Source organism: Protopterus annectens, chromosome 4.part0, assembly GCF_019279795.1.
Source record: "Protopterus annectens isolate FY-2018-M chromosome 4.part0, PAN1.0, whole genome shotgun sequence".
In the NCBI taxonomy this organism is placed as follows: Eukaryota; Metazoa; Chordata; order Ceratodontiformes; family Protopteridae; genus Protopterus; species Protopterus annectens.
The window spans coordinates 1,121,570,168-1,121,589,245 of record NC_056733.1 but is presented as its reverse complement, the minus strand read 5'-3'; the positions used below and the strand labels follow the sequence as shown (position 1 = coordinate 1,121,589,245).

Below are 19,078 nucleotides of genomic sequence, written 5' to 3'. Positions count from 1 at the left end.
GTGAAGTTTTCTCATTATGAGAGTTGCTCTTTCTTATTTTTACAACTTTTTTCCTTTTGCTATATACCCTAATAAGTTAGGATTCCACCAGTGTGGTTTGTTTTTGGGATTTGTTTTGGGCTTATTTCTGGTAGGTACAGCAGCCTCTATGTAGCCATTTACATGGTTGCACAGGGTATCTGTGAACAATTCTGTACAGGTTGCTATGAATTCAGAGATTGCAGGGGCACTGAATTTTGAAAACTGTCACTTAATAGGATGTAGTTTGTTTAAAATAGTTTCTAACTGTTACAGGTTTTTCTGTGTTTTCCATGTTCATTTTTATTTTAAAAGAGACAGCTTTGTGATCTGACTTCACCAGTGAGGACATGATATGGTGGGGGGAGGTGGGGGGAGTGCAGCACTCTACCATAGTGGTGAGTACTGGGTCTGGTTTTTGGTTCACCCCACATCGATGATGCATTGCCCACAAGTTGACTCCACTGTGTCCTATCAGCTGCTGCTTCTTTAGCTTCCTCCCAAGTGATATTCAGTTGATGGAGGTCTCTTGTTACAACTCATTTGCAGTTTTGTTGTGGTCTGCCTGGTCTTCTCTTATATCCACCTAGTTCTCAGTTGAGAGATTGTATAGAAATCCTGCTAGTTTCCATGTGGTTAACATGACCAAACCAATGCTGTCTTCTTTCCATAGTAATATTTTCAAGTTTCCATTGCTGTGTTCTTTCTCTGACACTCTCATTTTTTACTCTGTCCTTCCACGATATTCCCAGAATGCATCCTAACCATTTATGATGAGCAGCCTCAAGTTTACTCATGGCTGATACTGTGATTGGCCAGAGCTGAGCACCATATAAGAGTGTAGACAGCACCAGTGCGTGGTATAGCGTCACCTTTGTGGACACTGCAATGTTTTTTATCTCCAGATTTTGAATAGTCTATTGAATGCTGCCCTTCCTTTTCCTAGTCTAACCAGAACTTCCTTTTCGCAGTTATTTGTATGAGAGATGAAACTGCCCGGGTAGCAGAAGTTCTCTGTCGTGTCTAATATTGATCCTGCAGCCGGTATGTCTTTATTGTCATTCCATACTTCGCTGTCCAACACTCTGCATTTGTCAGGATTCATTTTGAGGCCTACTTTCCCACCCTCTTTCTCCACTGATGTGGTCATTGTCTGCATTCCACTCCATGTTGTATCAATAAGAGCTATATCATCAGCAAAGACCAAAGTCACATAGCTTGCTGTCATCAACCCATTCCAGTCCCACTGAGTTTCAGTGTAATGCTTTCTGTATGACCCAGTCAATAACAAGTGCGAATAATAAGGGAGACGGTATACATCCCTGCCGTATACCAGTGATCACCACAAACCAGTCACTGTACTCATTATTCACCTGAACTGTGCACTTGCTGTCTTGATACAGACTCTTAAAGAGGGTAATGAATTTTGGAGGGATCCCATATTCTGCCAAGATTTTTAACATTTGTTGACCGGGAAAGTCCGACTAGGTTCCACAGATCCTGTTTTCAGCGGAGGCCCGGGGAGAAATGCTCCAGACGCATGTCTTTAGAATGTGGGAGGAAACCGGAGTACCCGGAGGAAACCCACGCGAACGCAGGGAGAACATGCAAACTCCACACAGAAGGCACGCCGGCCGAGAATCGAACCAGAGAACCTCTTGCTGTGAGGTGACAGCATTAACCGCTGCACCACTGCGCCGCCCAGACTTGTGATGGTCGATGTATGCAGTCTAAGGCTTTTTTAAAGTCCACAAAGTTGGCAATGACTGGTTTCTTCCATGCTGTTACTTTTTCTATAATTTGTCTTAGCACAAATATCTGGTCAGTGCAGGATTAACTTGATCTAAAGCCAGCCTGCTCCTGTCTGAGTCTGTCATCAACTGCTCCTTTCAGTCTATTCAGTAATACACTGGCAAAAACTTTGCCTGGGACGGACAACAATGTGATTCCTTGCCAACTTGTACAGTCTCTAAGATCTCCCTTTTTTGGTGCCATTTTTCCACTCTTTGGGTACCTTTTCTTGAGTCCATATATTGTTCAAAAGACATGTAAAATATTCCACTGAAGATGTAGAATACTTTTACATCAAGTCTGTTCCAGGAGCTTTTCCATTTTTTAGTTTGATTATGGCTTCCTTTAATTCAATCTCACTAAAGTCTGCCAAGTTCACATCTAGAATCATTGTTGACACTTGACCATGATCGTTGACACTTGACCATCATCGTTGACACTTGACCATCATTGTTGACACTTGACCATCATCGTTGACACTTGACCATCATTGTTGACACTTGACCATCATCGTTGACACTTGACCATGATCGTTGACACTTGACCATCATTGTTGACACTTGACCATCATCGTTGATACTTGACCATCATCGTTGACACTTGACCATCATTGCCAAAGTTATGCAGGTCACCTGGTATGGGGCAGTTTAGCACAGATTCAAAATGTTCTTGCCATCTCTTTAATTGTTCCTCTTGCATTTTTGAAGTTCCTTTTCACTTGATAATCTAATAGGTGGCCTCTGTTTATTCTCTTCTGTAAGTACTTTGGCAACACGATATAATGCCCTGGAATTTCCAATCGCTGTCGCTGTTTCTTCCTCTGTTACTAGTTTCTCAAACCATAACTTTTTTTATTCTTGCACATCCTTTAGACCAGTTTATCTTTCTGTTTATATTCTTCAATCAAGGTGTCTAGTAACTGGCCAGTTTGATATGCCTGCTCGTCTTCATTTGCAATCATGGTGTGAATAAATGGCTTTCCAAGTTTCAATTGTTATCCATATGCTTCTTTTCTTTTGCCTCTCTTATACCCAATTGCTGATTCTGTGCTCTCTTTGATGATTGTCTTGAAATGTTCTCATTGCTGTTCAATGTCGTCATCTACACTGTAGGGCAGAGAATCGGTGTTGGACCTTGATGTTGTATCTGGTTTGCACATTGGGTGATGTCAACATGTCTGGTTCCAGTGTGTTTAAATATGTGGTTGGAGTGTGCACTTTTTGGCCAAGGGTATTTATGTTAATTTGTTTGTGTCTTTCGGCTTTTCTCGGTTAGGGGTCGCCACAGCGGAACTCCGGTCCGCTAATGATTGGTAGTGGATTTTTATGTACCGGGTTACCAGCCCTGATGCACAACCTTCAACAAAGTCACACCCCATTCACGTATGCCTCCACACAGAAGATGGTCTAGCTGAGAATCGAACGGGACAACATCTTGCTATGAGGCGACAACGCTAAAAGTCCAGAAAATGTAGTACCTGCAAACTGGAGGCAGTTTATGTTTCCCACTCTATATCAGGGTGGTTGAAGTCTCCCATGAATAGGGTATTTGGCTGGGTGGTTAGTGTTTCCAGCAGATCTGGACATGAGTTCTGGGATTCCTGGGGCATTGATGGTGACCTATAGCTTGCTATAATATGGAAAGGGACTTTATCTATGGTGATTTGTATGTGAATGAACTCCAGGGCATCATCCTGTTTAACCAGCCTGGTGCTATATTTGTTGCTAATGTAGATTGAGACACCTCCACCTGTATGTGCATCTGATGATCTAAATGTGTGTTAGGCACTGAAGGCTTGCACTGCCAGAGTACTTTCTGTGGCTTTAAACCATCTCTCTTTAGTGGCTCAAATTTCTAAATTTTTCAGAATGCAGAGTGCTTGTAGGGTGTGAAATTTCTTGTTTAGGCTGCTAGCACTGAGAAATAACATATTTAGGTTTCTTTGAGTTTTATTTGCTAAACTGGTAGTTTTGTCAATTTGGCATAGCTTAAAAATGCTCTAAGGGTGTGGAAAAAGTTTTAGCCAATTTCTGGAAGCCCAGGGGGACAGGTGCAGATCATTCTTGGCAGAGCAATGTGGTCTAATTCCCCTGGAATTACACCAGGAACTAAGTCAATTGTTAAAGTCAATCATGTTTTGTGCCTACTGTAGCACCCCATGTAGAAAATGGGAAAAGGGGGGGGTGATGATGGTGGCCATAGCATCATTCTTGGTGAAGGTAGAATGCTGCTCAATGCAACGCACATACCTGTCTGAGACACATATTGAAAGAGATCTAGAATGTCTCTTTTCATATAGTCCAACAAGGTAAATCTCAGGTCATTTACACATACATAGCCTATGATGGAATCTTACTGGCACCTGTGGTGTAATGACTTTAGTGTGTGCATAACCTGGCAGATCCTGGCTCCAGATAAGCAACTAACTGTTATTTTCTCCTTGTCCAGTCTGGTGACTGGGACATCTGGGTGTCATACAATGGACTCTCCTATGACAAGAGTCTTGGGTAATGTTGTGGCCTGCCTTATGTGCTTTGCTCTTGGGGCTTTGCTGGATGTTGGCATATGTGCGGTGTTTGGTGTTGCTTTTGGTGAGTGCTTTAGTGATTGCTGAGAATAGGCATTGTTTATAGGCTTAGGAGGTCTTTGAGGTTTGGGAAGATTGCTTTTTACTGTCTCAGCATAGGCTGATCTATCTGTGTGGCGGACACTGTGTGGTGGATGTAGTGTGTGCTTCCTGGGCAGTCTTGTTTGTAAATAAGGTTTTTGCCTCCAAGGAAATTGTGCATGTGAATCTCTTGCATATTGTGTTAGTTTCTTTAAGGACTGAAGGATTGTCATCCCGGAGAAGAACTAACTTTTTTGTTTGCCCCATTCAGGTACCATCTTTATTATATACAACCTTGATTATCAAATAAACCCTTGTTATCTTGCTAACTGCTGTAAGAATGTTCACATGATCCATACTGAAGTACAGTTAAATCCACATTACACATTTTACAAGCAATACATTGCAACTATCCCTGCCGGAACAAAACAAAGGGTTTTAAAATCATAACTACAGGTTGTACGCCCTGCTCATTTATTTCTGCTAGTTGAGCCAAGCCTGAGGATCACTGTATAGTGAAATGGATAGACATATAGTGCCCAGTGGCACAACGTTGTATCATCAGTGTGCTTTCTTAACTATTGACAATGGGCATGATCTGTTATCAGTGTGCAGTGCCTGCCTAACAAACAGTATTTCAGAACATAGAAAGCCCTCTTTACTTTGACACACCTTGTTTCAGTAACAGAGTATCTCCTTTTTACCTTGCTCAGTTTCCTACTGATATAGCCCACAGGGTGTTCCTTACCTCGAATGTCTTGGGGATAGCACTGGCCCCAAACCTACCATTGATACATCAGTATATAGGCTAAACTCTTTAGTGAAATCAGGAGTCACTAGCATAGGTTCTGAACACAAGATTCTTTTTAGTTCATTAAATGCTCTATCCACCTTAAGATACCATTGCAGCCGTCCTATAAAGTAGCGCCCCCTCTTCAAATAAAGAGCAAAAAAAAAAAAAAAAACAAACAAAAGTCCTACTGGCATAGATACAAACCCCCTCCCTATTGCCACACTCTTCAATGGATGAACAAAAAAAAAAAAGTCTGCCATCAGGTACCTGGGTATATTTTACTTCATTACAAAAAAGAAAAAAAATATTTTGCTTTTAAATTGTAGCAAGCAGTTGCTACAGTTTATACTCTGCATGGAGCTCTACAGTTTAGGCTACACAGGAAGCTCTACGGTGCTCAGGCTTGAACGTGAATGCAATAGGGGCTTTTTAAAGCCAGTATGTATTAAAGGGCAATTGGCATTGGCAGACCACTCCCCCTAATACTTTGTGCACAGGGCACTTACTCCCTTTGCCCCACTCTAGCTGTGCTTCTGTCACTGCACCTTGACAGTCCCCCGGATTTACTAAACTTCTGTGCAGGACTAGCTTAGTCCTGCATGGAAGCCCCCATTTAGGAGCAGGATGGCAGCGCACCATGCATATTACGAAGGCATGCTGCCTGAGCTCCTAGGCTTACATGGAGCATGTACAAGTGGAGGGGGTGTGTCTGGGAGTAGAGCTCTCAGAATAAACATGTCCCTGCAATGTAGAACAGCAGAAAGTGATAAGAAATGAGCAAGACTGCTCATAGGTGTCCGCATATCCTCACCAACAGTCCCCCATGTGTTCAACAGCAACAGTATATACAAATTAAATGAAGAAGCCCGTGTATTCATACTTTTAAAAATCCGAGTACAGTTAACCGTAGGTGCGTGGGTGTGCCCATTGCTTAGCTACTGTTAAAGCAGCTTAAAAGGCTGAAGAGGATAACAAGTAAGATATATGCAAATGAAGCAGTGCAGCAATAGTGTAGTGGGCAGAGTAGTCACCCAACGAGCAGGCATTCCCGATTTGAGTCCCACTGCAGCACAGTTTATTTTACATGGCAAAGCACGTTATAACCAATATATTTGTTGCAATACCGACTAAATAATACATATGTATGAACTGGAGTACTGCAGAAAATGCACATGTGAAGTATCAGTGTCAGAATGATTAAGGCACTAGTAAGCAGGTTTAAGCACAAATAAGCAGTAGTAACCATATGTAAGCACTAGTAAGCGTGTTTAAGTGCGTTTCCGTGGGGGTAAGCACTGCCTACACAGATTGAGCAATGTGGAAGCTAACTCAGTATAAGAAACTGTAACAGGAATTTAGTAGGGCTTACAAACTGCGCAAACCCGAGTAAACCAGCTTACAACTGCTTTAAAGTGCTTTAATCACCCTGTATCCAATGGCCTGTGTTCTGCCCAGCAACAAAATAAACAGCCTCTGCAAGGCTTGAATCCAGGACCATGCACACCATACATAAAGTGATTTACCACTAAGCCATGCCAGATATACATAAATCTGATGTTTTCAGTAATATAACATCCAGCCCAGTCATGCAACAGTACAGAGAGTGTATACCAACATCTAGATGTATGTGTGTGTGTGTAAATATATTAAAATCTAAACAGATACAACATATCTATATATGTATATATATATATATATATATATATATATATATATATATATATATATATAAGTATTTATATATAAAATATTCAGAAATCTATACATATATATATATATATATATAAATATATACGAACATATATACATGTAAATGCCGACATCTACACATATATATGTCAACCTATATGTCCACATATACACAGCAAGTTACATATATGTGTGCGGATATATGTCTCCATAGGCATATATGGACTTAGTTATAGATATGTAAGCAAATATATATATACCTATATAGGTATATATGGCCATACATCTGTAGATAGCAATGGTAGATTAACAGATACATATATGTCCACATGTACCATTAATGGGGTTGAGAGGCCACAAACAATATCCATCTTGTACGAATTGGCATAACCCCCCCACACAGTCAAACATGTCCGCCCTGCAATACACTACCGAGTTTATCGTATTTTATTTGTTTCATTTAAATAGGGATATAAATTGTCCTTTATTCGGTATTTTTTCATATTTCATTCCCCTCTCCCCCGCTCACTAGGTGGACCAACCAGTACAGGCCCATCCAACCCAGCCTCTCCTCGACCCATATTTTCTTTACCCACAGTTTCACCCCCCCCCCCACTGCGCACACGCAGCCACCATCCCTTCTCTGGTTACCATCCCATAGCTACCATACCACCACACTTTGCCCAACGTCCACTCCTCCTCCCTTCAGGACTCATCTTGTACGTTGCCCTGACCCAAGTATCTTCGGTCTTCCATATGCTGTAGTCCATGCACATATGAACACAGCCATGCTTACCTGTGTAGACATGGGGTTACCACAAAGAAAGACACCTAATTTTTCGGTCATCCCACATGGGACGAATGTTTTCCTGGTAATAACAATAGAACTCACGGGTGACTTTGTTTACACCAATGGTTTTATTTTTAGGTATCGCAAAGCATACATGTTATACAAGGTTGCCCGGTATGCACATGATACTTAATAGGAATGTCTAATTTAGGTATACGGGAAACACATGACCCTTGTATACACACGGCACTACAGGTTCCCCTCCTGATAACTAAATTAATGTCTAATGAAGATGCACACAGCACCTTGCAGGACCACTGGTCTCACAGTACTATTTGTTAAGAACTGTGTTGGTAATTTAAATAAACAGCTCAAAATATTGTATTTAAACAATGATAAAATGGTTGCATTTAATAATGAAACGTCTTTCTGAAGAAGTCTTGATAATAAAGAAGACGAAAGTGCTAAATAATACAGGAGACTCAGGTGTTTTCTCTTCAAGTCACTTTGAATTTGTTGTGAATGCTTTTGTGTCACGGAGTTTGTTAATTTTTAGTGATAATTATCTTGTTTTTTCGTGCTGTCTGGTAACATTATATATGTATATATATATATATATATATATATATATATATATATATATATATATATATTTATTAATTTATTATTTATTGTTTTATTTTTATTTTATTTTACATTTGTTGACCGGGCTAGTCTAACTGGATACATGTCCATTTTCAGTAGAGGCCCAGGGAGATAAGCTCCAAGATAGAACAATGAAATTAACAAGATAACAGATAAGGAAAACATTAAACAAAAACAATCATATTTACAATGCATATTACAGGTTATCACAGTAAATTCAGCAGTGCAGAATACAGGCATAACATAGCATGCTAGTACAATCAAGATGTTCTAGAGGGAGATAGTAATATGGTTAATAAGGAAGGAATTACCGTTAATGAGTAGAAGGGGTAGGAAGAGCAAAGTATTAAGAGACACATAACTAGTCAGGCTTAGTACAGGGGCATAACCACTGTGTTCTGAGGAACACTTTCAATTTGTTTTTGAAGCATGATACTGAGGGAAGTGAGGAGAGTTCACTGGGGAGGAGATTCCAGGCTTTTCCAACAATATTAGAAAAGAGGGAGTCACCAGCCTTGTTGTTTGGTTTAGTGGTATGTACTAGAAGTCTCTGAGAAGACCTTAAGGATTTCAGGTTTTTATAGGGAGTGATGAGTGTGGATAGCACAGGAGTTTTGGAAGGTTTGTAAAAAGTGTTGTGGGCTATAGATAGTTGATGGAATTTAATCAGATTTTGTAGTTCAAGCCATCCCATCTGCTTTAAATTAATGCAATGGTGGGTTCTAAATGGGTTGCCTGTAGCAAATCTGGCAATGTTATTGTAAGACATTTCCAATTTGCTAAGATTATTTTTAGATAGATTAGTAAAAATGGGTGAGGCATAAAGAAGTGAAGAGATTAGATGAGTGTGTGCTATAGTGGTTTTAGCTGAAGGTAAGAGGAAGGATTTTACCCTATAGAGAGAGCCAAGTTTTTTGTTGACAGTTTTTATAATATTGTTAATATGGATATCAAAGTTCAGATTGTTGTCAATGGTGATACCCAATAGTTTGGTGGTTGGATCCAGGGATATAATAGTTTTATTGGTAGAGATAACTGAGAAATCAAGAGGAGAGGACTTATTGGTGGGAGAGAAGAGGAGGAGTTTAGTCTTTTTGGGGTTTAGGAGAAGGCATCTATGTGTGAACCATTGCTCAACTGTGTTAAATACTTGTTGGGTAAGAGACTGAAGTTCAGAAGAGGAGGGGGCTGAGCATTTCAGTGTGGAGTCATCTGCATATTGTATGCATGTGGCTTGGGGGATGGCAAGGTGAAGGTCATTAATAAATATGGAAAAAAGTAGAGGTCCTAGGATGGACCCTTGAGGGACACCAAGGTTGACGGGCAGGTGAGTGGAGAGAGACTTGTGCCATAGTACGGCCTGTTGTTTTTTATCAAGGTAGGACTGGAACCACTTTATAGAAGATGTATCTAGTGACAGGGATTTCAGTATTTTGATGAGAATTTGGTGATTTACCATGTCAAAAGCTTTAGACAGGTCAATAAATAGTGCTGAAGAAAGCTTGTTAAGATTGCGGTTTTTCTTGATACAAGCTGTGAAGGAAAGAAGGGCAGTACTAGTGCTACGTGAAGGTCTGAATCCATGTTGACAGTTGGAAAGTAAATTATTTTGGGTTAGATGGTCAAGTAATTGTCTGTGAATATATATACATATACATGTGACTACACATATGCTGACATATGTACAGTAAGATACTTATGTAGTAGGCGCACACAATATGGTGCACCCACTATGCCTACAGTGAACACCCTAACAACTGGACACTGAATGACCCACCCATACAAATGACATTCGTTGCCTGCAACATATATCTACAGAGAGGTCATAGGATAAACACCACACACAGGTTTGCAGAAATGGAATACCTTTATATGTGTACTATTACAGAATTACATGCCATGTCATATAGCTGTTCAGACACTGACATGCATATCAACAGAGTAATGCAACTGTGAAACTGTTATACTAATACAGTAGACTGGAAAGGTCCACAACTGTTGCTGTTCAGGCCAAGCCCTTCAAATCATACATAGGTAAAGACAGGCTGGGCCACACGATACCACACAATCAACAGTAAGTGATGCAGGTGTATAATCCAGCAGCCTCTGTCTACACTCTGTACACAATTGCTAGGTGGTAAAGTCTTCAGTTGACCAAATGGGATGTAACTGTTACATAACACGGCATAACTGATACCATCACAGGCACACTGGCACACAGAACAGTCTGTATGGCAGGAGGCAGTAGGCCTGCAGTAACCCACTTTACGTAAGTAATGTCAAGATAGGTGACATGTATGGTACTGTACATCCAGATACCTTATGGCAGTTCACCCTTGATACCCCCACATGTTGTAACAGCCTAGGTTATGTATGGTGCACCCCCCGACTCATTAATACAGGGTCATATACCACTGTTACATACACTGGCCTCTAGAGTGCATATCGGCACACATGTATTGTGTAGGTGAAGGCCACACATATATGGCCCCAGCCCCACCATATGTGTGGGAGATACAACAGCAGTGTACTGCTGGCAGGCATGGCAGTGTTGTATACGTATATGCGCATATGTATCTCTATCTGTATATGTGTAGAAATATACTGCTCTGTATATGTATATATCTGGGTGTGTATATGCGTATCTATGTACTTATACACACCCATCTATATATGCCGATATGTACATGTGTAATTATCTATATAGATATCTGGATAATCATATGTACATATATATTCACCATATGACCTGAACGTGGGGTGTAGCCCTACCCCAGCCCCTATAGTCCCACCTTCGCAGTGCAAGGGGATGTCAAGCATGTATAGCAGGTATATTAGCAGACTATAGCTACTGTAATAGGGATTGTCTTCACAGACATGGTGTGTGTGTGAGATCATATCTGCTTTTCACATGTGCGCCATTGACTACTGACAGACATCCGAAGGACATCATAGTACAGTATCTCTGCAAGCACGTAATGCTCTTGTGGACTACAGCAGAGATATTGGCCAATAGATGTGGGCATTCTGACACACTCTGTACAGTCCAGAGATATACACAGAACCCCTTAGTGCAGAACATGTGGACCAAGCCTGACAATATGGATGTTAACAGCCATGTAGATGGGTATAACACATAATGACTGGTATACATTCGCCCCCATAGGTTATGCATTCACACACCTCTGTCTGTCCTGACACATAATAACTGCTGGTACAGAGGTGCCATGGCCACATACTACCCACAAGATATTTACATACATCTGTACAGCATCCCACTGCTCTGTCTGACATACATGACTGTTAAGGGAGGCCCGGCAGCAGTACATCTGGAAAGTATCTGGACATGACACCTCGCTGGGAAAGTACACTAAGCTGACAGGCATGTAACAAAGCACTGTGCAGGCTACAGGCAGATGGGCTCATCACTGGCCTACATCTCCTATGGGGGAATGCACATGTACCTGCATATATAGCAGGCTCTACAGGCATGTCACAGCACAGGTTAAGATACACCTGTGTGAAAGTGCATAACCACAACCAATGTGAACACTGCCACAGCCACATATGGTAAGCTAGCATAATATTACAGTATATGGACTATCTGTTCAACACCATCCTCATATGTGCCACTCACATAGTGACTCTACATATACTGGGCTGCTACACGGTGTGGTCTGATGCCCGTCTGTGATATGGGACATGTGTGTGTATGGCTCTACAAACATGTAAGCCAATATGGTAACATATAGTGGAGCAGCATGTAACATCAGATAGGACAGAACCTAGGACGATGACATCTACCACAGTCTGTACACAGGCCAAGGTACATATTAACAATACACACACTGTCAGCATTCACCATAAGTACACAGACACCAGTACTGTACAAACAACCACAGAATGTCCAGGTCATGTCATTAAATATAACCCCTACTGTACATAACATGTGTAGCAGTCTGATATCTCACTGGCTTGTTATCAGATATGATGACACTAATGATGGTGTAAAGCACATATGCACCTCTTAATGTACGACATATGTACAAAGGTTGACAGAGTTGTGGCTGGAAGCACATACACAGGGCCAATATTGACATGTTGCTGTGATAACCTCATACATTAACTGTTGTAACAGGGTTTGTTGCAACATATGTCCTATGAGAGATAAAAGCGCAGTAACTGTCACGGCTTCCACCATCTACAGACTGCAATCCTCACACTACCTTCTGCAGTTCACAGATAGATGCTCTGTGGGTAACACATGACACCAAAGGCACAACACACTGCCCAGTCTGCAGATGACCCTACAGATGGGGATTCCTCATAAACATAGAACTGACATGGCAGGTATTAAAACATGTAGGACAGCCATATCCACACACTGTTAAACCAACATTGCTCCAAATGCAGTATAGCAGCAGTTGCAGTCTGTAGTCAGGTCAGGCACATCTGCCTCCTGTATGTTGCACTGTTTCCACAGTGTATGTTGTTAGAGGTAAGTCCCCAATCCAGCTGATATACTATTTTCCAAACAACAACTCTAGTTCCTGTTCACAGTGAATGAAAAGGGCCAACACCAACATGATGTTCCTAGATATTGGAGTGTGTTTCCATGCAATTGGCTATGGGAATGTTACCACAGCTGTTCCACATCCAAGCAGCTAAGGGAGGGCTGTAACTCGTGCAGAGGCCATCAGCTGATCATGAGCATCACTTAAAATCCACATGCTGCTGCCTAAGAAAAGCAGGTGTAGGTCTCCACATCCACCAGTAAGGGAGTGAGAGAGGCAGACAGAGGTATTGACAAGTCAGGGAGTGGTGGGAGAGTAAAACCTAAGCATGTTTATGTTGCATACCTACCAGCACAGGGTACCAAACCCCTGACGACTATGTAGTGCTATCACAGTCCTATGCATTTATTGGATGCACCACATAGGGTACCTGCTGTGGAGTCCTCAGAACATATATGTGATGGTGAGTGACATCTGCAACAGGGATATGGTAGCTATACGGTAGGTGAAGTACACATGCCTGTCTGCATGAACAGGTGCCAGTGTCAACACAGCCACACTCTCACAGGGATGCAAGCACATTGGCACACTTGTCAGGGCCAGGGATACAGCTCATCACTAGTGAGATTGCCACATCACATTACTGTGCAGGTATCACATGCACCACACAGGTCATATGGAGGTTCTATGGGCAAAAGGTATGGGTAGGTGTCTGGCATCAGACAGCATGCTTCAGTATGCCACTGGGGGTTATAGTACATGTGGATGTGATCATACAACATACACAAACACACAAGGTGCCAGTACTGACATGCATGGGTGCATTTATACATGGACGACTTTGCCAGATGGCTATACAAGGCTAGATGATGGGTATACCTTGGCATCAGGCCACATGACAATGGTCTGCATTGTTGCTCAAGGCTGCGGTTTCTGCATTTGCCACACAGGTGGGTATTGTATCCACCATCCAGTCACCTGGGTGACTATTGCATGTGGCCAATGCTGTGCATCGCTTGCCATGTATGTGTTCATTAGTCCATGAAATGGACAGTGTCTGGGATGTCCACACCTCCCACATGCATGTAAAGTTACATGTGGTAATGTACCTGGGGTGTCTGGCCCATGTTGTGTACACAGATTATCATCAGATGTGCCAGTCTTGGCCACCTGTGGCAGGAACTGACAATGGACAGCAGGTTAGCGTTGCACCTACATTGATAGCATGCTAACAACATTCCCTGGTGTCAGTGGCATCTGTCCATACAGGGCGTGTTGTCAGGCATGGTATGTTCTTTGTGGGTCACGTGATGGCACCACAGGTGTTGCAGTTGTCCAGTGGGGAACATGGGGAAGGTGCACTGTCTGCATGTATGTGCCTATTGGACAGATGGACAGGGTGCCATGCCCTCTGTAGGCCACTGCATTCACTCCATAGTTACTATCAGTCACCAATATGCAGTGTACTACACACATATTGGCTGTTGCCTCGGCATGTGTGTGTGTGTGTGTGTGTGTGTGTGTGTGTGTGTGTGTGTGTGTGTGTGTGTGTGTGTGTGTGTGTGTTAATGAGACATGGGGTGAGAGTGTGCTCTGGGTAATACTGGGGTTGCTAACTGTGATTGCCTGGCCTTGATGTCACATGTATGGGTATGGATTTGCACTCCAGCCTCTTGGCTATTTCACATCTGTTATCCCTGTACAGTGGACATTGTGATATATACTAGGGCCACCATATAAGAAATTTGTAAAACTCGCTCCACATTGGGCCCAGGTGTCACGCACTCACATCCATACAGGATACAAGTTACACACACACAAACACACCTGGCATGTCTGGGAGTAGACCCCCTACCTAATTAGTTTATTACACTACAGCACTACGCAGGTATAGTACATGCCACGGATATTAAAGTAGTACTCCTTCCCCAAAGGTGTATATCACATTGGCTGACATCAGCAGGATAGCCAAAGTAGGGCCTTTGACATGTACTGAGTGTGACTAGCCTCTAATGCAGTGCATCCTACACCTACATTGGAACATACACAAAACATCCACAACTGACTTGTGTGGATATATAACCCCTAACAGAGGACTGTATCACACTACAGCATGGAGATGTTATAGGATACGCCACATGGATTACTGGAAAACTCCTTCCACAAAGGTGTATATCACAATGGCTGACATCAGCAGGATTGGCAAAGTAGGTAATTTGACATGTACTGAGTGTGACTGACCTCTAATGCAGTACACCCTACAGAGACATTGAAAGACATTGAAACACAAAACATCCAGACCTGCCATGGGTGGGAATAGAACCCAACCAGAGTTCTACATCACACTACACCAGTACGCAGGTATGGCACATGCTACAGAAGTTACTGGGCTACAGCCTTCCCAGAGGTGTATTTCTGGGTGGATGACATCAGCAGCCTTGCCAAAGATGTGCATTTGACTTGTAGGGTGTGTGACTACCCTAAAATGCATTGCTCCCTACACAGACAGAGTTAGACAGACACCCACACACATGCCATGTCTGGGAGTAGAACACCTACCTAACTACTTTATTGCACTACAGCAGTACACAGTTATAGGATGTGCTACAGAGATTACTAGGCTACAATCTTCCCAGAGGTGTATTTCTAGGTGGATGACATCAGCAGCCTTATCAAAGTAGAGCATTTAAATTGTAGGGGATGTGACTACCCTAAAAGGCATTGCTTTCTACACATACAGACACACACATAAACATGCACACGCACACAGTTGCCAAGACTGGGGTTAGAATTCCTACCTAACTACTTTTTCACATTACAGCAGTTCGCAGTTACAGGACGCGCTACAGAGATTACTGGGATACAACCTTCCCAGAGGTGTATTTTTAGGTGGATGACATCAGCAGCCTTACCAAAGCAGAGCATTTAAATTGTAGGGGTTGTGACTACCCTAAAAGGCATTGCTTTCTACACAGACAGAGTCAGCCAGACACATGCACACACACACACACACACACACACACACACACACACACACACACACACACAGTTGCCAAGGCTAGGGTTAGAACTCCTACCTAATTACTTTATCACACTACAGCAGTTCGCAGTTACAGGATGCCCTACAGAGATTACTGGGCTACAACCTTCCCAGAGGTGTATTTCTAGGTGGATGACATCAGCAGCCTTACCAAAGTACAGCATTTAAATTGTAGGGGGGTGTGACTACCCTAAAAGGCATTGCTTTCTACACAGTCAGTCAGACACATGTACACACAAACACGCACGCACACACAGTTGCCAAGGCTGGGGTTAGAACTCCTACCTAATTACTTTACCACACTACAGCAGTTCACAGTTACAGGATGCTCTACAGAGATTACTGGGCTACAACTTTCCCAGAGGTGTATTTCTAGGTGGATGACATCAGCAGCCTTACCAAAGTAGAGCATTTAAATTGTAGAAGGTGTGACTACCCTAAAAGGCATTGCTTTCTACACAGACAGACACACACACAAACACAGTTGCCAAAGCTGGGGTTAGAACTCCTACCTAATTATTTACACAGACAGAATCACACACACAGTTGCCAAGGCTGGGGTTAGAACTCCTGCCTAAATAGTTTATCACACTACTGCAGTACATAGTTACAGCATGCGCTATGGAGATTACTGGGATACAGCTCTCCCAAAGGTGTATTTCACAGTGGATGACCTCAGCAGGCTTGTCATAGTGGGGCTATGGGGAGGGCAGTGTGTGTGCATGGGCCATAACTCATTCATCTAGGGGTTGACACACCACATGCGGGCACAACCTGGGTCATATTTCACAGGTACGTGTATGCATCTGTTAGATGACTACTTCCTTGCACAGTCATGTTGCACAGCTGGCACATGGCCCACATACTCTGTAATGCTGACAGATACCGGTGGCTAGTATCTGCAGTGTGTGACATCTGACCCTCATGTGGTTGTGGCCCTTTGCCTGTGTGCTGGGTGCAACAGGCCTGGATGGCTCCTTGTCACAGTCACCCTCTTCCACACATCTATGTATGTCTACCTTTGGCTTATTATAGTGTGTTGTCCTTACATATATGCCTTTTGTCCTATCCACTGTGTGTGCAAAGCATGAGTGGGGCATATTGAGGAGTGTCTGCACTAACATCTGCGGATGCCAGATATGTCTGGTCCACTGGTGTTTTCAGATATGGCTTTCATGTGTTTACATGCATGAGCATGCCCAGTGTAACCTTTGAGTATGTTGTTGACTGACATTGCCTTAATTTCTATAAGTGTATGGGCATGCCCAGTATGGCTGTCTGTATTGAATGTGTGGATCAAGTCCAGATCATTTGTACTGCAGTGCTGACCTTTGTTCATAGGTTCATAGGTTCATACTAGGCTATCTGCCCTGGGGCAATTATAAGCCTAGCCCGATTCTGTATGGCTTATGCCACCCCTTGATTTGAGTATACTGTGCCCTTTTTAAGGTTTAGTTTACTGTGCCTCTGTCCAATAGTGACACGGGAGTAATCCCTGGGACAAACCTACAATCCCCCATCCACTTATCGAGATTCTTCTTGAAGAGATTCAGTGAGGTGCTCTGCCTCACATGAACTGGAATTCTATTCCAGAGTGAAGGGAGCCTCTGGGTTATGAACCTATCCCTCCAGCAAGTTCTATTTATTTCTGTGCTGAGGTTCAAGTCCCTCGAGCGTGTGGCTCTAAAGGATTTAGATTTACTGAGGTGGAGCATGTCCATTAATTCTGGATTTGACATAGCTTTGTATGTCAGGCATAGATCACCTCGAAGTAGGCGGTATGCAACTGAGTAGAGCTGAAGTTTTTTTAACTGAGCAGCATATGGCATCTGTTTGAGACCCTTGATCCTCTTGGTGAGATAGTTTTGGGGTCTTTCTAATTGCTGCAGGTGTCGGGTAAGGTATATCCCAAAAGGGGCATTGTATTCTATGATGGGCCTGATGAGGGATGAATAAAGGGGCATGATTATCTCTCTTGATATAGATGTGAAACCCTTCATGATGAGGTGGGCTATGTAGAAGGTCTTTCTAACCACTTTGGCAATGTGGTTTTCAAAGGAGAGATTGCTATCAACTTGGGTCCCCAGGTCCCTAATAACTTTCTCTGTACTTAATGGGTTTCCGCCTATGTGGTAATTTGTGGGCACATTGTTTTTGCCAAAGGGTGACTATACTTTTTTTGGCATTTAGCTTTAAATCATGGTGCTGGCACCAGTTATGTGTCTCTGTGAGACATTTTTGAAGGATGTTTGTGTCAGCTGGAGAGTTGATTATGGCACCTAGTTTGCAGTCATCTGCGAACTTGGTGAGCCATAGTCCTCCCACGTTTGCCTGTACCTCGGAAAAGTATATACCGAACAAGAGTGGTCCCAGGACAGAACCCTGTGGGACACCACTTGTGACTGGTTTCGAGTTGGACATGGCTCCAGCAACTCTCACTCTGTGGGTTCTGTCTTTGAGCCAGTTTGCGACCCATCTTGTGACATAGGGGTTTATATTTAAGCTGGATAGCTTATCTATGATGCCCGAGTGGGGTATTGTGTCAAACGCCTTTGCAAGGTCCAGATAGGCTGTGTGGACTACCTTCCCTTCATCTATGGCTTTGGTGACTGTTTCGAAGAAGTCAACCAGGTTCAAAAGGCAGGATTTGCCCTTGACAAAGCCGAACTGGGTAGGATCTAGTGTCTGTAAGTCCCCAATGTCTTTGTTTATGAGCTCCATGATGATCCTCTCCATAGCCTTGCAGACTAAGCTAGTCAGGCTTATGGGGCGATAGTTTCCAGGGTCCATAGAGGCTCCACCTTTGTGGAGTGGGACCACTGTTGCTGTATGCCATTCTGTGGGCACATATCCTGTAGTGAGGCTGAGATTGTATAGCTGTTTTATTTGAGGGATTAGTTCCTCTTGGAGTTCATGTAGGATGCAACCTAGGATGCCATTTGGTCCCATGGAAGCAGTGTTTTTTGCTTTGGAGAGGGCAGCCTTCACCTGAGCATCAGAGATGTTTGGGAGGCAGCCCTCTGCTGGGATAGATACTTGCTCTTTTGGGGGGGGGGTGGAGAAGTTTGCACTGAACCTGTCTGCCAGGATATTGGCGATGTCTGTGGGTTCAGTGTATTTTTTGTCGTTTAGAATCAACTCAGAACAAGTCTGGGAGTTGCATCCCAGGTTTTTAACATAACTGAAAAAA

At 42.8% G+C, this 19,078-nt stretch overlaps 1 protein-coding gene across 5 annotated transcripts in view; it reads right to left on the bottom strand.

Moving 5' to 3' along the window:
• FBXW11 (F-box and WD repeat domain containing 11) overlaps window positions 1–19,078 on the bottom strand; it is a 2,367,054-nt gene that overhangs the window by 2,011,444 nt on the left and 336,532 nt on the right. The window lies entirely within an intron of this gene.